This window comes from Mercurialis annua, linkage group LG5 (assembly GCF_937616625.2).
Source record: "Mercurialis annua linkage group LG5, ddMerAnnu1.2, whole genome shotgun sequence".
Lineage (NCBI taxonomy): Eukaryota > Viridiplantae > Streptophyta > Magnoliopsida > Malpighiales > Euphorbiaceae > Mercurialis > Mercurialis annua.
The window spans coordinates 18,925,396-18,933,492 of NC_065574.1; positions in this window are offsets into that span (position 1 = coordinate 18,925,396).

The window sequence follows — 8,097 nt, forward strand, 5'->3', positions numbered from 1 at the left end:
AATCAAATTCCAGATTTCAAAACGAACTTCCACGTTCACCCTACATGTTTTCAACTCCTTCAAGAAAGGGATTTAGAGTCATTATGTAATACCCCAAAATATTTAATTATCTAATTGGACCACGTGTCCAGTTTTGAGTCGCCAGAGTGGCGATATCGGAAAGCCTTCCGATAAAAGTAAGATAAATAAGTTTTAGTAGATCGGTATTAAAAGAGATTATAGCAAAGAATTTAACGTTATATTTCAATTCTAGAGTTGGAATTGGAATTAGAAAGGAAGTATGTTAAGAAAGTTGCAAAATAAAGTACAGGGACTAAAGTGGTAATTTAGCCACTATGACTCAAAATGGAAATTATTTCGCCAAGGTCCGCGAAACGTTTTATAGTATATGTGGTAAAAGTTTCGGGTCAATCGGAGACCTTTTAAAATTTGGACGCGGATACGTTTTGGGCTAAATTGTAACTTTTGAAAAGTTCAAGGGCCAAAACGTAAATTAGCCAAGTAAGTCTCGAGAATAGCAATTCAAAGAGTATTGACGGAAAATAATAATTTCGGGCCAAGTATTATTTAATTTGATATAAATAATACGTATAAAAGAATAATTTAACCGTTTAGTTAAATTAGAAAGTTTAAAAGGGAATTGGTTTATGTTAAAGAAATGGAGGATCAAAATGGCACATTAGCCAAGATATATATATGTTTCGTAAGAAGGAAAGAAAGAAGGATCAGATGATCCAGAGAAAGAGAGAAGGAAGATGACGATGGATTCGATCCGCCGCGGTTTCGCCGTTTCTCTTCCGAATCGAGTGATTCTCGCGCCGATGGATTAAGAATTCAATTCCCTATCATCTTTAAGCTTCAAATCGAGGTAAGCTTGACGTTTTGGTTTAGGGTTTTGAGCGGTTTTACCGTTTTAATGATTTTGAGTTTGAATTCGACGTTTTAAGCTTAAATCTTGTGTTTTGATGTTATTAAACGTTGCGGGATCGAGTTAGGACATTAGGCACGTCGGAAATGGCCCGGGGAACGAACCCCGTGGCTGCACATCGTGCAGCCAGCAGGCGTACGAACGTGCAGCAGACTGCACATTCGTGCAGACTGCTGCACGAACGTGCAGCAAGTGCTGCACGATCGTGCAGCACAGCAACTGCACGATCGTGCAGCGTACTGCACGAACGTGCAGCGTACTGCACGAACGTGCAGTCCCTCGTTAGTAGGAATCAATGATTTTGGCTTCCAGAGCCCTGACACGACGCGGAAACTTGATTACAGACAGTTTCAAGTCGCATAATCAATCACGATTTGATTAAGTATCAAAACATAAACTAGGACGTTTAAAAGAGAAGTGTGAATAAGAGATTATCAAAGTTAAGAATCGTATTAGAGATACGATTATGTTAACCTAAGTTTATAACTTAGGAGTTTGAATACTAAGCCTACGTTTATGAATTTAACGTATAGGTTACCCGAATAAGTAACTGGCGTATCGGTGAAATACCAGATCGACGAGCCAGAATAGCTAAGGGATAGAACGACGCATGGAGCTTACGCTTGCGGGATTATAATAATGCAGTTTTGGATAGCGGTCACTGTGAGTGGAAAATTTACTTTCGCGTATTATCAGTATAAAAGTTATTTTCTTATATTACGAGTATTGTTATTAAATATCTCGTATCTATATGATTTGCTCATATAAGCTGTTTTGTTTGATAGATTTGATTATATGAATGTTGTTGTATTCATTGTTTTGGAGATAAGTGTCTAATATGCGGTCCGAAGAGACCAACTACCTATTGGGTGTCAATAGGCTACATGATCATTGGTGAGTCAGTCTAGAGTACGTACCTGACTTTATGATTAAGAATTAATATATGTTTATGCATAATATGTTATGAATTCGATACGAGTGAGCACTCGGCTACGGTGTAGTCTGGAAGTCCCCGTATCTAGTGAGTTGGACTCACACTTTTGAAATTAATAATGTTTGCTTATATTATACGTATTAAACGTGTAGCGCTATATTTTGATAATACCATAAGTAACTTGCAAACTCACTCAGTATTTTCCCAAATACTGACCCCTCACTCTGATGTTTGCAGGTAAACGGAGTCAGATCAGACAAACCATCTCCATTGTGCCAGAAGTCATTGGACTTGCACAAGCATGAGTTCCTAGAGCTGCAGTAGTCAGTAGATGTCAGTATTAGATAGACATTTGGATTTCAAATAGTTAGTTTTGAATGTAAACTCTATTATGATATTTTAATATCTACAAGTATCTTATTTAAAAGAGTTTTTTGAAAATGTTTATATATGATATTATACTTTTAAATGCGAAAAATTATTAGTGGTTTTAGGCTTGCTACGGGTTTCGGAGCTACCACTCCCATTCCCTAGCGCCGGTCTCGGCTCAATAATTTGGGTCGTGACAATTGTGGTATCAGAGCAGTTGGTCCAGTTACCTCTGCTATGATTTGTTTGTCAGTTAAGTAATCTAGGAACTACTGCAGCTATAGAGTTGAGCTTTGTCTGATCCCAATCGTTTATGTTAAGTGTTCTGTGATAAGTATAATAGATTGACTTGTGAAATGTTTGGTTGATTTTCGTGACACGTATATACGAGATAAATATACGTATAATTTTGTTTTCAATAAGGTGTGCTTGCATGATATGAGATTGATTTGTATGAATTGAATCGGATACATCGGTTGGCTTTGCTATCGATGTCAGACATATCCGATACATCGGTTGGCTTTGCTATCGATGTCAGACATATCTGATACATCGGTTGGCTTTGCTATCAATGTCAGACATATAGGATACATCGGTTGGCTTTGCTATCGATGTCAGGCAGATAGGATACATCGGTTGGCTTTTCTATCGATGTCAGGCAGATAGGATACATCGGTTGGCTTCGCTATCGGTGTCAGGCAGATAGGGTACATCGGTTGGCTTTGCTATCGATGTCAGACAAAGGAGATTAAGAATAATATGCTTTTTGAAAGGAAGTTTCTAGGAGAGGTATTGCCTCCTATGAATAGAATATAATTGAAGTGAATGTGATTTGATATGGGTATTTAGCATCAGATAGCAGGAGAGATGTTATTGAATTCGATCGATAGAAATTTCAGAAAGAGTGAGAAGAAGGAATATAAAGTTATAGAAGTTGAGGAACTTTCCAGAAGCAGAGTTTAAAGGTCTAGAGAACTTACAAAACTCGAAGTTTATAACTTTTAAAAGTTATTTGTTTAACGATTCTAAAAGCATAATTGTGCCTAGACCCGTAATAGCCATTGATAATTGCCACGACATTGATAGGAATGCATTACTACATACATCAATTCATGCATTAATAGAACATGCATCATATGCATTATGTTCAGACGAAGAGGTGAGATGTGGCAACTCTTTGGGGATGAGAGACGTCATCACCCTAGTGCACAATTTTGCTAAGATTTAAATGAAATTTTTAAATGAGTCGTTTTATTTGAAAGAGTTTTCAAAGAGTTTTGTTTTTAATGTGAGTATACCTAGACCAGAACTCTGTAAAGGAAGTAGAGTGCTCGCGAGCAAGCTGTGATCTAGGTTATGAGACGAATGATTACGTATAATTGTGAGAACATAGGAGTTGTGTCTCTAGTTATTGAACTTAGCCTTGATTGAACAAACTAGTACACAATTAGAATATTATATGTGTTCGGATAATGATTTATATCCGATTAATAATGTTTAGAATATGTATGATATGTTTTGATACTTATGATGTTTGATTAAGTCTATGTGAGTGGAATGCTCGCAAGACTTAAGACGCGATACGTAATCAAGAAAATCTAGGGGACACTGATTTTCTTGAATCCGGTCAATATAGATGCTTATAGTTACGATAGTAATATGCGTTTAACATATACAACGCGAGTATATGTTTTAGTAAATTGCTAAGTCTACAATGAGTTAGAACACTCAGAAGACTAGCAATAAACGACGTAATCATAAAAGGTAAAAAGGAAGGAGATGTTCCTAAAGTCCAACGTACGTGGACAGCGATTAGTTGTGATGATTAGTAAGTGTTATAGTTAAGGAGTTTGTCAGTATTCCTTTATATAATCGCTATACTATGAACAAAGAACTGCGTGAACGCGTGCTATTGCACAGAAAGTATACGAGACGCGAGAAGAAGATAGAAGTAACAAAAGCAAACGCAACCAGTCCATGTGGCTAGTAGGGGCCAGGAATAAAATGAAGGTCAGTGGGAATCCAGCAAGACAAAATAGGAATGTAGAGACATTGGGAATACGATAACCACCCAAAGTCAATATGAATCAGTTAGCAGTAAAGGCAACTGATAAAAGAAATTGTGTACCACTGATAGGACGATGGATACAAAGACAATATCAACGTGAGAAAAAGGACACCTATAGAAGTTTGATAGTGGTATGCATAAGTTAAGACTAAAAGAGTTTAACGGATCAAGCGGTATGCTAGATCCTCTAGGAAAAGTAAAGTAAAATGCTCGTGCACATCGAGCGGATGAAGGGTAAACCGTATTGTCGATCGAGATGTCGATGGAAGGTTCAACCCATGAATAGTTGTAACGAGCAAGTAAAGCAATGATAGGTCAAATAATATGAACTAAGTTTGTGACCCGATTTGGGAAATTCTTTTGACTATTAGCTCCGATTAAGGATAATCGGGAAAGATCAGAAGCTACGATGAAAAATGAATAATTGAAGTATATGATAAGAAAGATCGAAACATAAATAATAAGTACAACAATAAGTGAATTAAGAGTTGAAACTTCCACTTCAAGATTTTGATTGTGAAACGGATTAGTAAAGCGTGAAAGGTTCAAATGTAATGGATGCCTATGAAGCGTCAACCCTTAAAGTTTAAATTAGATATATGAGAAGATATGATCAAGAGATTTAATATCGGAGTTGAACCACACTAAAGAAAGTGGTATCAGATAGATCAAGATAAAAGATAAGAAATGAAAGTACGACATGTCAAAGGAGTATGACATGTATGATAAAGTATAAGAATTCTAAGACAGACTAAGGACACTATGAAATTGATTAAAATAATAAGAGTTAAGAAAGTATGAACAACCTGTGGATGTCGCAATGGACTTGATAAGCGTTATTGAGAAGCGAAAAAGAGAAAGTCACGTAGAAGGATGACGAGAGGATCAGATGGAGTAAATTCTATGTGGTCATAAAACATATAGAAATAGGAAAAGATAAAGGTGACAGAGACATAGGATTGGATCCACTGACAGTTAAGACGTCAGTAAAGGTACAACAGTACAATATATAAGTAATTAAGAACGCACTACGTCGATAATTCAGGCAAAAGATTTGCGACCCATTATTTAGTTGGTGATCGACGTTTAGGGTGCTGAAATGAGAAATATCAGGAATACGAGATGCGATAGAGGTGATACCCGCATATGATTGGCTTTACAGACGGCCATGATGATAGTACAAATACGATAAAATGATATATATACAATTGAAACGCACTACATCGAAAAGTTTAGACGAGGAAAGCCACAACTCTCTATTAGTGATCGATGTTGTGGATATTAAAAGTAAGTGATAAGCGATATATAAGATACGATGAAGAGGAAAGCAAGGAATACAATAGAAGATGATTAAGAAACACGATTAGAGCGTGAATAAGGAACACAAAAAGGAATACCATAGGATCATAGCATTTAGACTATTTATCCTATTGGTTAACTAAGAACAAGGAATCAAAGAAAGATTACAAAGGAGTACATCTACGATATGGACAAAAATGGGAATAACAAGCGGAATACCAAGATAGTGGATAGTAATGAGAAGTAAGCTTAACGCTACATGATAGTATAAAGGAAAAGATTTGGAAGGTGTTGCGAAGACTGAATGTAAGAATTGACATAGATTTCGCATTAAGGATTAAGAAGTGTTAAAAGAGTATGATAATTGGGCCTGATATTAGTTGTGCTGACAGAATAAATGTCCGTGTGGGAATACATTCCTTAAGGAATTCCATAAGTATTAGTGAACGTTAGTACATTGGATACTGAAGTAATCCAATGTAAACAACGCTTAAGATTATCGACGATAATTAGAGATGTGACGATTGGAGATGCGGCAATAAAGAATGATATGTAAGACGACGACAAGAATAAGTCGTGAATAAAAGTACTCATAAGGAGTGTGATGACAAGGAACTAGGAGGAAAGGAATAAAGAGTTATTATAGAAATCTAAAGACATTACCTCAATAACTCCAAGTATAAGTTATCTACGGGTTTATAGACCAACGTAGAACGAGTTGTTAAGGATATGAAAGGATAACGATACATCAAAAGACGTATCGAAGTAGTATAGATAACACTTGTAGCTATTGATAAGGATATACTACGAAAGTGACTTACAACTTGAAAGTAAGGCAATTACTTAGAACAAGTAATTCAAGTAATGTAAATTTAAGAAACTCTGCTAACAATAAGTGAGTAGAGAAGACCGTCAAGGGATGACGATAACAAGTGACTTCTAGAGACACTATGGATTAGAAATACGATATCAAGAAAGGTCTGACATTTGTAGTAATGTCATTGCACCAGAGGTACAAGGATTGGAATAACGATTCCACATACCAACAAATACCGTAAGACAAGTATGGTGTAACCATTAAGGAGAATGGACAAGATATTATTAAGATAAGCTATCATTGAACATCAGTAAGGAACTGAAAGTTCAATTACGACTATAAGAGTTTATAGTAACAAATGTCAAACACATGAATTGTGTTGTAAAATAAAGAGAAGAGATCGAAGATAGATTGTCAATAATAATTGACATCAAAGTGCAAGAAGTACAGAAAATAGGATAACGATTCCTTGCGCTAACTAGTGTCATAAGACGAACACGGTATTCCTACTATGAATAAGAATTCTAGATATAAATGAGATTAAGGTAAGAAGAGTATATGAAAATTCGAGGACGAATTTTTATAAGGGGGGAAGAATGTAATACCCCAAAATATTTAATTATCTAATTGGACCACGTGTCCAGTTTTGAGTCGCCAGAGTGGCGATATCGGAAAGCCTTCCGATAAAAGTAAGATAAATAAGTTTTAGTAGATCGGTATTAAAAGAGATTATAGCAAAGAATTTAACGTTATATTTCAATTCTAGAGTTGGAATTGGAATTAGAAAGGAAGTATGTTAAGAAAGTTGCAAAATAAAGTACAGGGACTAAAGTGGTAATTTAGCCACTATGACTCAAAATGGAAATTATTTCGCCAAGGTCCGCGAAACGTTTTATAGTATATGTGGTAAAAGTTTCGGGTCAATCGGAGACCTTTTAAAATTTGGACGCGGATACATTTTGGGCTAAATTGTAACTTTTGAAAAGTTCAAGGGCCAAAACGTAAATTAGCCAAGTAAGTCTCGAGAATAGCAATTCAAAGAGTATTGACGGAAAATAATAATTTCGGGCCAAGTATTATTTAATTGGATATAAATAATACGTATAAAAGAATAATTTAACCGTTTAGTTAAATTAGAAAGTTTAAAAGGGAATTGGTTTATGTTAAAGAAATGGAGGATCAAAATGGCACATTAGCCAAGATATATATATGTTTCTTAAGAAGGAAAGAAAGAAGGATCAGACGATCCAGAGAAAGAGAGAAGGAAGATGACGATGGATTCGATCCGCCGCGGTTTCGCCGTTTCTCGTCCGAATCGAGTGATTCTCGCGCCGATGGATTAAGAATTCAATTCCCTATCATCTTTAAGCTTCAAATCGAGGTAAGCTTGACGTTTTGGTTTAGGGTTTTGAGCGGTTTTACCGTTTTAATGATTTTGAGTTTGAATTCGACGTTTTAAGCTTAAATCTTGAGTTTTGATGTTATTAAACGTTGCGGGATCGAGTTAGGAAATTAGGCACGTCAGAAATGGCCCGGGGAACGAACCCCGTGGCTGCACATCGTGCAGCCAGCAGGCTGCACGAACGTGCAGCAAGTGCTGCACGATCGTGCAACACAGCAACTGCACGATCGTGCAGCGTACTGCACGAACGTGCAGTACCCTACTGCACGAACGTGCAGTA